The sequence below is a fragment of the Cryptomeria japonica genome, chromosome 6, assembly GCF_030272615.1.
Source record: "Cryptomeria japonica chromosome 6, Sugi_1.0, whole genome shotgun sequence".
In the NCBI taxonomy this organism is placed as follows: Eukaryota; Viridiplantae; Streptophyta; class Pinopsida; order Cupressales; family Cupressaceae; genus Cryptomeria; species Cryptomeria japonica.
This window is the reverse complement of record NC_081410.1, coordinates 138548685-138565113: the sequence shown is the minus strand read 5'-3', so window position 1 is coordinate 138565113 and position 16429 is coordinate 138548685. Positions and strand designations below refer to the sequence as shown.

The 16429-nt window shown below is 37.4% G+C and overlaps 1 pseudogene; it reads right to left on the bottom strand.

Moving 5' to 3' along the window:
• Positions 1-607: 607 nt before the first annotated feature.
• LOC131876539 (tubulin alpha-2 chain-like) overlaps positions 608-16429 on the bottom strand; it is a 57089-nt pseudogene continuing 41267 nt past the window's right edge.

Sequence of the window (16429 nt, the reverse complement as noted above, 5' to 3'; positions counted from 1 at the left end):
AATAGAGTGATCTTATGTTGGAAGAATATTATTTAACATAGTAACAATATAAAATCAAACTATTAAGTATTGGCTTATTTAACAAAGGAAGGATCTATTTAAACTTACACAAATAATAACAATAACTAAAATTCTGAAAAAGAAGTTAGATTCCTACATACCTGATTGATCACAAACTACTCATTACCTTGCCCTAATGGCTGCAAAAATAACTACTTGAAGCTGATTGATCATAGCCAACTCGTTGTAAAACCCTTTAACCACGAACCAAGAATTTCATTGCATGTTTGGATAATCAGTTGGGACATCAACTGTAAGCATCTTCTACCCAATGACACAACACTCCAATGCAAATGCAAAGATCAGTCTCTACCAGAAACCCTCTTCTGTCTAATGATAAGACACTCCAATGCAAATGGAGTTCCCAATCCCACTGCCAATCCCTGTGACATATCCTCCTGCCCTCATTTTATTTGCCCCTTCTTTTCCCTTCAGTTGGAGGCTTCCCAAAAAGTATGAATCTCCCAATTGCCTCTAATTATCGCTCTTTGAATGGATCCTTCCCGTAAGATGTGTGTGAATCTCCCAGCAGCTAGCCTAGTTGGCATCAACGTTCATGCTCCAAGCTCTGTGAAACGAGGCAGTTCATATTTGTGTAGGTCGGGCGTTCCATGTCGAGCAAATGGCGGCAATGTCATAGATGGCTTCATTGTCCAAAAGCATAGAGACATCAATGTGTTCCACAAGTGAGTGTGTAGAAAGTACACTATTGTAAGGCTCAACCATAGATGTGGACACCTGCGGCGAAGGATACATAGTGAAGCCTAGCTTGGATTTTTTTCCATAATCCATAGAAAGGGGCTCCAAAAGAAGTGAATCGAGTCCAGATCCAGTCCCTCCGCCCATTGCATTGAAAACCAGAGAACCCTGTAGACTTGTGCAGTTATTTGCAAGCTTCCTGATATGGTCCAGGCAAAGATCCATGATCTCTTTGCCAATGGTGTAATGGCCACGAGCAAAGTTATTAGCCGCATCTTCTTTGTCGCTGATAAGCTGCTCCGGGTGAAAGAGATGACGGTAGATGCCAGTGCGAACCTCCCCTATAACAGTGGGTTCCAGATCTACAAATACAGCCCCAGGAACATGTTTCCCCGCACCAGTCTCGCTGAAAAAATGTATTGAAAGCGTTGTCTCTGCTTCCGATGGTCTTATCGCTGGGCATCTGGCCATCAGGTTGAATGTCATGCTCCAGGCAGTAGAGCTCCCAGCATGCATTTCTGACCTGGATTCCGACATGCCCCATGTGGATCCAAATGCCCTCCCTTATAACGGCTTTGACCTATTCTATACCCCCTATCACTAGTGCCATTCTATTCCACCAACTCACCTTGTGTTAATCATTTATTCATTTTCTTTACTACTATCACCTCTACTTAATTGGTAGGCAGGTATGGTCGCTTTATTTCATTAGCTATATTTAGCTTCAAGATGGTAAATGGATTATTTCATTCAACAATAGATATTTATAATAATAATAATACTAATATTAGTAATTAATGTGTCTTATCAATATTTGGAAATGGAGGGTTATGACATAGATGGTCCACTGAACCTTGGACAAATGTCTCATGCAGAAAATCTCATGCTCACAGCTGTTGTGCAATCTTAAGCTAGTCGGGATCTGGTGAAGTCTAAATCTAAAGATAAGAAGCTCATTTTGATGTCAGTTGACGTTTTGTAGAAGGTGGCTCCAAATGTACAGTTACATTCTAATAAAAGCCCCTCCAGTAAATTGTTGCAATTGATTAACAGTGTAAATAAAATTTTGATTCTTTAGAGAAGTCTGCTACTCAGAAATTTTTGGATAAATTTAAGGATGTTAGGATGCAGGCATTTTGGCAGATGATTTTGGATGATAGAGTGAGACTAAATAAGAAACTGCATATTATTTCTGATGCATTGTTAGAAGGTGGTAAATTGTACAAGTCTTGTCTATTTTTTCCTAAATTCACCATAGATATAGACAAGTAGATAGGTGTTTGCTAGGGCAAGCTTGCTACTATTTTACAATCATTTGACCCAAATGTAGCTCCAACAAGCAGTGTTAAAGGGAAGATTATAGCTCTAAATGATCAGATCTCAAGCCTCCAAGTGGACAAGGACAAAATTTTAAGAAAAGTTGATGAACTTCGAAACTTGATTGTTCCCTGGGTGGACACCATGTTGAGTAATAAGGTAGATTGTATGAAGAAAATGGTCTGGCCTGTGCCATCTGATCTAAAGGAATTAGAATTCATTCCACTATATTTAGTGCATTTATCACAGTTTTGGATAACTTGAAGAGTGGGTGGGATACTCACCTAGGATTCTGGAAGACTATTTATGCTGACATCTTCAAGTATTTGTAAATTATTCGACAAATATCTTTGTATATGAGTTTTGGACAGCACCCCATCTTTGGCATTGTTTCCAAAGGGGAAGAGACAAGGTGAAAAATGTATAGTATAAAAAAGTGGAATTCTTTCTCTAAGGGGGAGCCTTAGAAATTATTTTGATTCTTTTGAACCAGTGTACAGTGCACAACACTTAGTCATTTTTCACGAGTGTTACCATCAATGCCAAAGAGGGAGATTGTTGGTAATTGACACTCATTTGGTGGTTTCTAGTAGTTTTTTGTGGTTGATTATTAGTTTAGGGTTGTCATTGATGGAAAATCTTCATAGAGATTCAATCTGGTGGTCATGATTCTTCTTATCCAGAAGTAAGTGTTAATCAATAGCCTATTAACTGATATTTTAGGAAGAACATACCATTTTTGGTCTGAAAGCTTTTTGGTGATTATGTTGCATTGAATCATGTTTGGATTTATTGGGCCGACATAGTCACATCATTTCAGTGATTCACATTTATCCTCTGGGATCCGATCAGAGCTGACATGAGACTATATGTTACTCTAGCAGGCCAACATAGAAAATGACCTATTTTGTGGTTGTCGGTATATAAGTTTTGTGTGGATAATATTTTTGGTGAATGATGCAATTGTATGCGAGCGAGTGGTGATTGAAAATCCTTTATAGCGTAGTTTCACATGTGCATTATTGATCCGGTAGCTGACTGAGACCATGAACAAGGTAGAATAGAGAATAACAGAGAGGTAATCTAGTCGATATACCTAGTACTTAACCGGAACTCATCCAAGAATTGTAGATGCTATCTCAGAGTTCATTCATTGTAACTAATTTTTAAGGCAATGAGCCTTCTCCGAGGGTTGTAACCTTCCAGGTTATTGTAATTGAACAATGTACCTAGATGCATGTGCATTCCCATATTGTAATATTATTTTTCTACTAGCCATAGTGGAATAATATTGTGGGTTCAAATCCCACCATGGTTTTTCCCATTTGTGTTTCCACATAAAAATCTGGTGTTATGCTTTTGTGGTTGATTGTTTAATGTTTTGGCATTTTAGTTTCAAGTGTTTGTTTCTAGTGGTTTAAATATAAGATTGAAAAAATGATAAGTGGTAGATCATTGATTCACCCCCCTCTCAATGATCCCTGATTTCAACATCCTTTTGGATTGTAGTCTGAATCTTGTTGTAAGTCAGTGGGACTTCACTGAGGGTTGTATCCTTTCAGGTCATTATCTTTTGAGCAATGATCTCTAGGCAGTGTGCCTAGATGCATGTGCATTCTCCGTTGTAATATTTTCACATACTACTGCAAAGTATCATCTTATTGTGGGTGGGTTCTCGTTGTGGTTTTTCCCTTAATCGGGTTTTCCACGTCAAAATCTTGGTGTTGTGTCTTGTGCTTTCAATTTGATTATATTAATTTTTGTTGTAATTTATCAAATCTATATTTGTGATTAAGTTTATAGATTAGTCAAAATTGATTCACCCCCCCCCATCTCAGTTTTCCTTCATTGTTGTTGCCAACAATTGGTATCAGAGCTAGATCCTCCAGAAGAATCTTAACCACTTGAGGAGATCCAGGATGGAAACTGGAAGTGGAAGTGTTATCTTTAAGAAGGAGACTCTGAGATTTGATGGTAGTAAATATGATATATGGAAGAACTGGATGGAGGTGCACTTGAGATGTCTTGGAGAAGATTACTGGAAGATTACAAAGAATGTCTATGTTGTTAGACAACTTAGATAACCGGTGAACAACTGAGAAGGGGGGTGAATCAGTTGTTAACAGATTATGGAACTTTAAGCATTAAAACCTTATTACCAAAATACATAAGCCAAATACTAGAATAGCAAATATAATAGTTAAGCACAAATATAATCCATAGAACATTTACCAGTCATCCACAAAAGATAACACCAAGATTTGTACATGGAAAAACCAGTAAAGGGAAAAACCACGGTGGGATGCCTACCCACAGTCAGATAATAATTCTACAGTAAGTATGTGATTACATAAAGAGGGTCATGCACATGTAGGAAGGCCAACCTATATCACACTGCTCATCACAAAAGGAGCCTCACTGACTGCAAAATATATCCAGATTACAATCCAAAAAGAAGAGTGAACTACAAGAATATCATTTCCTATGAGTGAATATAGTTCCAGTTAAGCTCAATACCAGAGGTCTTAAACCTCTTACACAAACCCAATTCGATCACCTTTGATCGACCAAAACCTCTACATATGATTACAACCTTATTCCCACACACATAAGCCTATATCCCAAAAACCCAAATACCATGATCTACAAAGAGATCTTACTATTAGACAGTTCAAATGACCAAAAGAAAATTGAGAGAGTGGGGGGGGTTGAATCAGTTGTCATAGATTAAAGTAACCTTTAGCAATTTAAACTTTAATACTAGAACCCAAAATATTAATACCAAAATAACAGATAAACTAATTAAGCATAAACAATTATCATAGAGTAAAAGCCATCCACATAACACCAAGATTTGTACTTGGAAAACTCGGTAAAGGGAAAAACCATGGTGGGAAGCCTACCCATAGTCAGATAATACTTATGAAATAAGTATGTGAATTACAATGAAGGGGCCTACACTTTCAAGAAGGCCAACAGCCTAGAGCGCACTTCTCATCATAAAAGGAGCCTCACTAACTACATATAAATCCAGACTACAATCTGGAGAAGTGTTGAACTACAAAAGATAGCATCTCCTATGCCTGAGTACAGTTCTGGTTAACCTCAATACTGGAGGACTAAATCCTCTTACATAAACCCAATTTGATCTCCAATGCTCAACCAACTCCTCTACCTAAATGATATTACATTATTCACACATTACATTCCTTGACCATGGCGTCTTACATTAACCATGATGATCTACAATGAGATCTTACATCTATTTATACAAAACCCTAGACCATAAACAATCAGGTTGGCCACCAGATAATAAACCGATTACATATTTACAAACCATGTTGGCCTTAGACCAAACAAATAATATCAACACATAAGACATTCTGAAAATACATCAATAGGTCCTATTCACATGTTACATTAAAGTCGCTCCATAACCTAGATCAACCGGGACCAAGTATAGGTCCATATGCTACAACAATGATCTCCAACCACCAAGTCTCAAACATGATCACCAACAACATCCTGAAACTCCATCAAAAGCTACACCAACACCACTTATGCAATTCATCAAAGATCTCCATCAAAATATCTGTCGGTGAAACCCTCGCCGGAACCAAAAGTCGATCTTTTAACCAAGCAGGATAGCATCCGATCTCCAAACCAAGACCAACTGACCAAATATGAGTATAAGTATCATGAACAAGCCAATTCCATCACCGGACTATACCAGAGCCTACCAGATCATGCGAGATCCAAGCTAATCAGAAACCACTTAACCTACCGGGACTAGAAGGGTGTTGGTAATATATCCAAACAGCTAGGGTTGGCATCAATGACAAAACATCAATGCAACACATAATCAATTCCACCAAATGGCCAACACTTATATCATATTTATACCAATCCGAGACCTAAACAATTAGGTCATCCACCTAAAAGATAATACAATAAATTCATAACATAAACCCACAATCCAATGATCAACCAAGTCGTCCTAATACTGAAACAACATAATCCAATCAATAGATCCAACCGGAAATACATCGGGAGCATCCACCAACACGTTATATAAACTAGTCCATAACCTAGCTGAATAAGATAGCATTAGGTCCAAACCCAAATCCAACACCACTGATCAACAGGAACACAAACAAGATAACCAACAACATCCTGAAAGCCATCTAGAAGTCGCGCCAACACCACTCATCACGTGCATCAAAAGATCTTCAACAAAGCTATGTTAGTAGAACCCTTATCGGTGACCAAAAGGATTACTAGAAAAAATGATAGCTCCTGAGTCATCAAATCTTGAACCAACTAATCATGATACACATTTGAATAGCATCAATGACAGATCCAAACCAAAGCATACTAGAACATACTGGATCAATATCATAATTCAATCGCTCTACCGGAAACCGGTAAACAACCAAAATAGCTGGTGTTGCCATCAATGACAAAACATCAATGCAACACATAATCAATTCCCATTGCCAACATATGTTTTTCCTCATAATGGACCAGTTACTACTGATGAGATCAAGGAAGCTGAAAATAATATTAGAGCGAAGGGAGCATTGTTGATTTCCCTGACTGGTTCAGAGATGACAAATGTAATGGGACTTTAGATCGTACATGAGATCTGGGAGAAGCTTGAGACCCTATATGAAGGCGATAAACAAGTGAAAGTTGCTAAGTTGCAGAGATTAAAAGGGAAATATGAGATGTTGAAAATGGGAGAAGATGAGAGCATAAATACCTTTATGGCTAAGGTGAATGATCTTTTCCTAGGTATCAGATGTGTTAGTGGAACCCTTGAAGAAGATAAAATTGTTGCTAAGGTGCTGAGATCTTTGCCTCCTACTTATAAACATAAGGTAGCTACTATTGATGAGATCTGGGGTGTGACTACAGTGACAAGAGATATGCTGGCTGGAAAGATTTCTACATTTGAGTGGAGAAAATTTGGTGAATCACATGGAAAGTTTGAGACAACTTTTAGAGAATCTATATTCGGAAAGAAGAAGTATGAACCTGAAGTCTGTAGAATATCCAGATATGAAAGAGATAGGAGAGAGATGGAAGAGAAAGAAAGAGAGTTGGATGAGCTTGAAGTGTTGATTTTCTGGAGATTGCTTAAAGGAGTCGGTAAGTATGATGGAAAATTACCTCTAAAATGTTTCTCTTGCAATAAGGTAGGACATTTTGCTTCTAGATTCCCAGAGAGAATGACTAAATATGATAGGCATGATAAATTTGATAAGCATGATAGATATGAGAAGCATGAGAAGTATGATGAGCCTTACAAGACTAATCAGAAGTATAAGCATGTGAATAATTGCTACTATGTTGTTGATGAAGGTGTTCCAGATAAAGAATCAGAAGGAGATGAAATTGTGTTTCTTGCCACTAAGGAAGATGGACCGATACCTGTTGATTCCACTAGTTGTATTGTTGAGGAGAAAGCTTTAGCTACTAAAGTTGAAGAGAAGGATGAATGGGTGATTGAGAGTTGTTGTTCACATCATATGACCAGTGATAAAAGAAAATTTGTGAGTATGGAAAGGTATGATGGTGGAATAGTGAGATTTGAAGATGACAAAACCTGTGTGATCCGAGGTAGAGGTTATATTTCCTTTCATGGTAAGCATAATATTGATGATGTTTTGTATGTTGAAGGTTTGAAGCATAATATTTTGAGTGTTGGATAGATGGTTGACAAAGGTTGCAATTCAAGAATGGTAAATGCAAAATCCTAAATGCCTCTGGTATGGAGATTTCATCTAGAACCAAGACTGAAGGTAATATTTTTCATTTGAATGTTGGTGAGAAAAGTTGCTTGATTGCTCAGATTCATGAAAGTTGGTTATGGCATAGAAGAATGTGTCATGTTAATTTTGATTCTATTATTAAGATCAATTCTATTCAATTTGTTAGATTGTTCCTTGCATATGCTGCTTATAAAGATTTTAAAGTGTATCAGATGGATGTCAAATCTGCCTTTTTGAATGGTGATCTTGAGGAAGAAGTCTGCAATGAGCAACCTGGTGGATTTTCATTATCAGATGATGGAGATATGGGTTGTAAACTGAAGAAATCTCTTTATGGATTAAAACAAGCCCCTAGAGCCTGGTATGCTAGATTGGATAAGTATTTGCTGAAATTGTGATTTAATAAAGGGCTTGTTGATAGTAATTTGTACTTTAAGATTGAAAATGATAACATCTTGATTTTTGAAGTCTTTGTTGATGATATTATCTTTGGCGGTGACGATAAATTGAGCATGAAATTTGTTGGTGATATGCAGAAAAAATTTGAGATGTCTATGATAGGTGAGATGAAATTTTTCTTAGGTTTGCATATTTCACAGACTGAAAAAGGTATTTTTATATCTCAAACTAAATATGTGAAGGAATTGCTGAAGAAGTTTGGGTTAGAAGACTCCAAACTGGTTGGAACTCCTATGGTGACTGGCTGCAAATTATTTAAGAATGATGATTCTCCGAAAGCTAATCAAAGCTTGTACAAGTCTATGGTTGGTGGACATCTATACTAGGTCGGACATTATGCATGTTGTGTGCAATGCTGCTAGATATCAAGCTGATCTGAAAGAGAGTCATGTCACTATTGTGAAGAGAATATTTAGATACTTGAATGGAACTATGGATTGTGGTTTGTGGTATCTGAGGAATGATGATTTTATGTTATGTGCTTACACCGATGCTGATTGGGCCGGTGATGTTGATGATCAGAAGAGTACCTCCAGTGGTGCTTTCTTTTGGGGAAGCAATTGGTTTCATGGTAATAAGAAACAAGATTCAGTGTTCTTATCTACTATTGAAGCTGAGTACATTGCTGCTACTAGTAACTACACTCAGGTAGTTTGGATGAAGCAAATGTTGAAAGATATTAGTTATCTATGATGAGCCTATTGTCATATATTGTGATAATTCTAGTGCTATTAACATGTCAAAGAATACGGTGCAGAATTCAAAGACTAAACACGTGTCAATCAAAATTACTTGAGAGAAAAATTCAGTGAAGAAGTAAAGTTAGAGTATGTATCTACAAAGAAACAAATTGTTGATATTTTTACTAAGCCTTTGCTTCCAGATACATTTGTCTATTTGAGGGACAAGTTAGGGGTATCCACCCCTCCTGATGAGAACTAGATGCATTGAGTTGCATCAATCTGGTGGATCTCAGAGCCTTATCCTTCTATCTGGACTGGTGATTCGATGATGCTCCTCTAGTGGAGCAGTCTGTACTTTAGGATGAGAGATTCCTAAGATTGATGTTTATGTTTTAAGAGAGAGAGAAAGAGTTTGGTTATTTGTATTCTATCTTTGGCATTGTTGTCAAAGGGGGAGAGATGCATGTGAAAAAAAAAATTATCTGCTTGATCTTAGGGGGAGTTTGTTGGAGATAATTTCTTTCTTTGCATTGATTGTTTTTCACATTCCTATGTTGTCATCAATGCCAAAGGGGGATATTGTTGGACATTGTTGCTGCTAGGATATGTTGTTATCATTGATGTCAATATATTCCTACTTCAGTGACTGCAGATTGGTTTATTGGGATTATGGTTCAATGTATGGCATATCTTTAGTATCATGATATTCTTTTGTGTTGGTTTTGGTGAACCAGGAAGCTTAATTTATCAAATCATATGATCAAGTTTTGCAGTTTGTTTATTTGATCAGTGCTTTGCACAGTTCAGTATTTCCTTCGGTATATTATGGTGTGATCAAATCTTGAACTGGGGTTTTAGGAGATTGTTTGAGATGGTCTTGTTTATCTTAATTTCAGATGGCTTGTGATTGGGTTCTCTGCAAATTATTTTTTATTCATGACAGTTGTTGTTGTTTGCGTGTTCTTGAGGTTCAGATGTTGATCGAAGAAGATTTGATAAGTAATGTTGTTGCAGTTGTTGCTGATGATTCTAACATACTTGTTGGTCTCTCCTAATTGTGTCCTCTTTTTTTTGGCAATCCACATTGATCGTTGTGTGATTTCTTGGTGATTTTGCTGAATCGATGATGTTCTTCATGTTATGCGGTTTTCCTGGTGGTGTGGCATGTTGCGGTTGATCTTGGCATGATTTTTGGTGGTGATGCTCTTTTGGATATTTGGTTTAGGATGATGTTATGTCATGTATATCATTATATTGGTCTGGTGGTCGATCTTTGTATCATGTGATGTAATTTTATAATTGTGATTTGAGGGTTTAGCCGACCTTGTTGTCAAGGTTGATGAATTGTATAAATAGGTGATATTGTCATGTAATTTAGATATAGAGGTGGTTTATGCATTATCAGAGAGTGGTGTATGTGTGAACAAGCGATTAATCTTTCAGCATTGTGATTGATCAGAGATTGGTGTTGTAGAGAAAACATTGTGCTTAACCGAAACTGTAATCAGGCATTTGGAGATGCTATTGTTTCAATTCATTCCTTTCAGATTGTAGTCTGAATCTTGTAGTAAATCAGTGAGACTTCCCTAAGGGTTGTAACCTTCCAGGTCATTATCTTTTAGGCAATGAGCTCTAGGAACTGTGCTTGAATGCATGTGCATTCCTCATTGTAATATTTTCACATACTACTGCAGAGTATCATCTTATTGTGGGTAGGTTCCCACCGTGGTCTTTCTCTTAACCAAGTTTTCCACATCAAAATCTTAGTATTGTGTGTTGTGCTTTCAATTTTATTATCTTTGTTTTGTTGCAGTTTGTCAAATCCGTATTTGTGATTAAGTTTGTAGATCTAATGAAAACTGATTCACATCCCCCCCCTCTCAGTTTTCCTTCATTGCTGTTGCCAACACTTTGCCTTTGATGATGAAGGGGGAGAGAAAGAGAAAGTTACTTTGGAGAGGAAGAGAGAGTTGAAGTTGTTGCTATTTCAAAATAATATATTTTGCAGATTGGTCGAGTGTTCATATTGGTCAAGTGTTGGCATCAATGACAAAGGGAGAGATTATTGGGAGTACATGTTGTTGTGATTGTCATTGATGTCAAACTTGTTATTCTGGATAGTTGTTGGCCTGAAAAGTCTGTGGTGCAAATATATCATGTTCTATTGGTCTTGCAGTTATTTTTTTTATTATTTTGAAAGTGTTAAAGTTCGAGAACTGTTGTTCTTCTTGGTTGTGTAGCCACCTTAAATTAATTAAGTTAATACTTAATCAATTTAAGCTTGTCAACATAATTAACTACTTTAATTGTGTTAATTCCCTTCTTCTTAAAATTAATTGAATCAAATTCAATCAATCTTATCACTATAGTCCAAAAAATAATTTATAAATAAATAAATTATTTCCCCTTCTTCTAAAGGCCACCTCAACCATTATTTCTTCTAAAACTCACTTAGTTAATTAATTTTAATTAATTAACCTAGCTAAAGTGATTCCTACAAAATAAATTTCTCTAACCTCCACTTAGCCTAATTAACTCTTATAGAAGCATGCTTATCATTATTTTCCCCATTTTATATTCCTCCACTCATGTCACATCAACCTTGAGACTTTCAAAGAAATTCAAATTTCTTTTATTCCCCCCATGCATCCTTTATTTTGGAATTTTTAATTTCTCTTCCCTCTCCCCAAGGAATTTATATTCCTCTTTATTCTCCCCATGCATCCTTGATCCATGTCCACTATCTTGAATCAATCTTATCCTTTCATAAGAAAATCAATTTTGGCCTCCTCCAATCTGTAAATTGGAGTCTTCTCTCCTCACAAATCATCCACTTCCATCATATCCTCATGTTATCCATTTGAGATCCAAAATCATCCATCATGCCATCATAATGTTGAAATCTTCCCTCATAACCCAATCTATCACACCCATACACATCATTCTAATCCAAATCGAAATCCTATCAAATCATCCACCAATATTGTTGTGCATTTGGAGAGCAATCCACATCCCAAAGAAGAGTACATCCAATCAAGTGGAGCAATAGGGCGCCTCTACTTCATCATTTGCTCAATCAGAGGAACAAGAGAGATTCTCTCTTGCAAGGTATAAGTAGTTAGTTTATTTATTTCATTTGGTTTTATGTGCTTATTTGTGTTTAAAGTAACCATCCACCACCTTGCAAGATTTCCATTGCTTCATTTTGGCACACCTGGTGGGACCCACATCTTTTTTCTAACCATTTTTGTGAGTTGTGGTGACTTTTAGATTGCAGATCTCCTCTTTAGCGTGCCTGCCTACAAATCGGCGCATCTGAGTCTCTGTTTCAGCGTGTGCGCACGCGCTTCAGTGCCTCCAATTTGAATTTGAATTTTTTGACCGCCAATTTTTTGCAGGTTTTGCAGATTAGCACATCTCCCCATGCATTATAGCGTGTTCGCCCACACATTAGTTCGTATGTCCTTACATTAGTACGTCCGCCTTAGTGTCTTTTGACACTCATTTTTAAGCTTAAATTTTTCAATTTTTAGTCTTGTACTAATCAAAAATCATAAACACGGTAAAGTATCATCTAAAAAGAACTTAAAAACAAATCTAGATTAGATTTTTAGCCTATTTGTATTAGCTTAAGGCTATAAGTTACATCTCGGGTTCACAAACAAATCAACGCCTTCGCATGTGCTTTGGTGCGTGCACTCTAGTTCAGTGCCTCTGTTGAACCAGCAAGCTCGACGATTTTAAAATTTGAATTTTCAAATTTGGTTAACTAATATTTTGTTGAGCAATGCTTGCGCACGTGCATCAACGCATGTGATATAGTTCAGTGCGTGCAAGATAGATAAATGTTGAATTTAAATTTTTAAATTTTGAGGTCCCCACTTGTTGTTTTGTTAGGTGCACGGATTTTCTCTAGCATGTACGCAACCGCTTCAACGCCTATGCACGCGCTTCAGTACCTCCGTCTGTGGATCAGTGCCTGCGCTGTATCCTCAAGAATTTTTTATTATTGATCAATTTTAGAGTGGTTGCAGGTACTTTCACTTGTCCAAGGCTAAATCTAAACTTCTAATCTATTTTCATGCAACACACTGGTCAATGATTATTTCTTCTCAATAGTCTAGTTTCTTTTTTCCCATTCTTAGCATAGAAAATCATGAACATGTGGGACTAAAATAAACACCATGCTTTCCATGTTTTCCTCTATTTCTCTTGTGTGTTTTTACCCTTAGCGGGTCTACCTTCCTGATTTGTCTGACAATTTGCACAGGCATTGTTGAGAGGGGAACGACCCAAGTGAGTATGGCTAAAACCCAAGCATTTCAACTCAATATAATAAATAGGCCTCTTGGGATGAAAATCTCGGAGGATGAAGCTATCTAAGGTTATAGTCATATTGAGCACTTTGTAGGAGCCTTGAGGTCTAAATCACGCTTGCGTGACTATCATTGTGCCTGGTACTTTGTACAGTTATATGCCTCAATCGTTCTTGCATGACTACAAAGGCTAGTCTTTGAACGGAAATCCTTACTAAGGACTCTGGGAATAGAAGCCACCCGGTTCACCTCTGAAAGGTGGATAATCTTTGTGCAAGGGAGATAGTAACTCCCCCAAGAGACTTTCCATATAGTGCCCCCATTAGAATTTGGAGTCAGCTAATACGACGTTGAGAATCCATTGTGTGAGCCTCAGAGGCCGTATTCTGATTAGCTATTGGGTGTCTACCTGAGTCAGCAAGCAAAATTTTTCCTCCTCAGACAATTTCCTAGGATAGCATGTTGTGCTTGATTTATTTATGTGAGTCAATGGCTAATGTTTTTGCTATGTTTGATATCTCTTGCCAAGTCAAAACAAGTCCAAGCATCCCCGTATGCAATCAAACCTCTTTCAAATTCCATCTTCCTCATTGTCAATCCCTAATCCATTTCCTTCCATCCAAACAATTATCCATTTCTATTCATCCAAATGATTGTTAATCCCCGGTCTGTTTTCACCCATCCAAATACTCATCCATCTCCAACCAATATCTTTGTCCAAATCATTCATCCAATCCCAAGTATCCTTCCCCTTCTTCCTACCATCTATCCATTCTTCCATGATCATTTTATTCTCACCTCTGAGGACTTAGCACATCAACCTAATCAAATATCCTAAAATCCCAATCAATCAATCAATATTCCTATAATCCAATCATCAATCATCAATCCTAATCCAAAGTCAACACTTTTATGAAATTTGGTTTAGAATTTTATCTTTAATCAATCATCAATTAGTTTTTGTGCTCGAGAAGGAATCTCCCCCAAGTACCTTTCCTTAATCATTTGGATCCTTTGCCATATTTTTCTTAGGCTCGTAAGGCTATCCTAAGTAGAAGAAGGCTTAATCGTTTGGATCCTTTGCCCTATTTTTCTTAGGCTCCTAAGGCTATCCTAAGTAGAAGAAGGCTTAATCATTTGGATCCTTTGTCATATTTTGCTTAGGCTCGTAAGGATATCCTAAGTAGAAGAAGGCTTAATGGTGCAGGGGCACTAGGATACATTTTTGCATCATTTGGATGTGTGTGGTTCCATGGTGATGTTTTGTGGTAGGATGTGTGTTGATCCATGGTGTTGTCCATGGTGGTCCTAAGACAATGTAATAAGCCATAAGGCTCCCAGATGTGTATGTTGGCATATGTGTAGAATATGTTGACATGATGATATTGTGTTGTCATTGATGTCAATATGCTGAAAGAATGAACCGATAATATGCTCAAGAGAGAACTGGTAATATGCTGAAAGAGTGAACCGATAATATGCTGAAGAGTGAATCGATAATATGATGAAGAGTGAACAGGTTTATTGAAGTTAAGCAACTGGAAAAGTGAACCGGTATAATGTTGAGAATCAGTATATGTGCTAAAGGTGAAGCGGTTTAATATGGTATGACTACCGGTTGGTAGTCTCAGCTTCAGGGTTTCTGGTTGAAGTGTTTTGAGCCTGTGTGATTCAACCGATGGCATTGTGTGTTGAGTTAGCATTATAATGGAGATCAGATCATGTTGCCATGTCAGTCTCATGTATGTGAAGGATCTTGCATGAAGGAGATTGATCCTATCTACCTTGGGAATGTGCAAAGTCTCTACAAACGGTGGAGAACGTGTGATGGGTTGTCGCCTCCAAGAAGCGGTGAAGAATGAATGATGGAGAATTTCTTGAGATCTGTTCAAGACCGTTGTATTCAAATACAAAGTGTTCAATGGTCAGGATTGAACCGACTGAATTGTTCAACCTAAATGTTTAGGGTTCAGGGTTTATGTTATCGACCTATCTATTTCCTATAAGGTCGATGTTGTGCTTCATGTTGAAGTTGTTGGAAAATGTTGTGTGTGTATCTAAGTGTAAAGATACATGATTCTTGCCAGACCGGATAAGAGGGTTGATACCTATAGAGTGTGTATGAAGAAGAAAGGAACTAAAGTGGGTCTGCATTGGCATTGAGTGCTATTACCAGATCATTGTAATATACCTGTTGATCTCTAGTCACTTCAACAGTTGGAAAATCCCTTAACAGGGTAGCTTTAACTAGCTTGCTATAAATCCTTTAACAGGGTGACTCAAAGCCATTGAGTTCTTAAAATCCTCTAACAAGGTTTAACCCTTAACCGGGTGGTCCCTTACAGGATCGGTTCCTAACAGAACCTGTTATAACAATCTTTAATCAGACTAGGCTCCTAACAGAGCAGAATTCTAAAGAGTTCAAAAATAGCTTGTGGGTATTCATCCCCACCGTGTTTTTTCCCAGCTAGGTTTCCACGTGAAAAAATGTGTCATATGTGATGTCTTTTTCATGTGATTCTTTGTTGTTTTCTGTCAAGCGGTGAATCATGTTGATCTAGCATGTTATTATATTTCTGATGATAGAATATATGTTTATGCACAAGGATAATATGGAAATGAGGGTGTAAGTTGTGTGGTAAGATAAGTGTTTCCAGTTTATATCTTTCACAGTCTCATTGTGCTTAACCAGTAGTAATTTGGTTTATGACCGGTGTTAGTGATTGCCAGTCAAGTTCACTATTTGTAATCAAACAGGTTCAGGAAAATTTTTTGTACCTGTGCTGATTCACCCCCCCCCCTCTCAGTACCGGCTTGGTACTCACTGTTCATCATTGTGTTATCAATTGGTATCAAAGCATCCTCTAGGTCCTCTATGTTGTAAGCTTAACCGCTTGAGGGAAAGATCCTATTGTAATGATGAAGAGGGAAGGTCCAAAGTTCAACAGAGATAACTTTAAAATATGGAAGGATAGAATGAAGATATACATCAGAAACATGGGTGCTCAACATTGGAGATATGTTGAGAATGTTTATGCTATCCCTACCGTTACTCTCACTGATGACCAAAAGAGAGAGATTCGGGAGAATGGGCAAGTCATGGAAGCCCTAATCAGTAGTT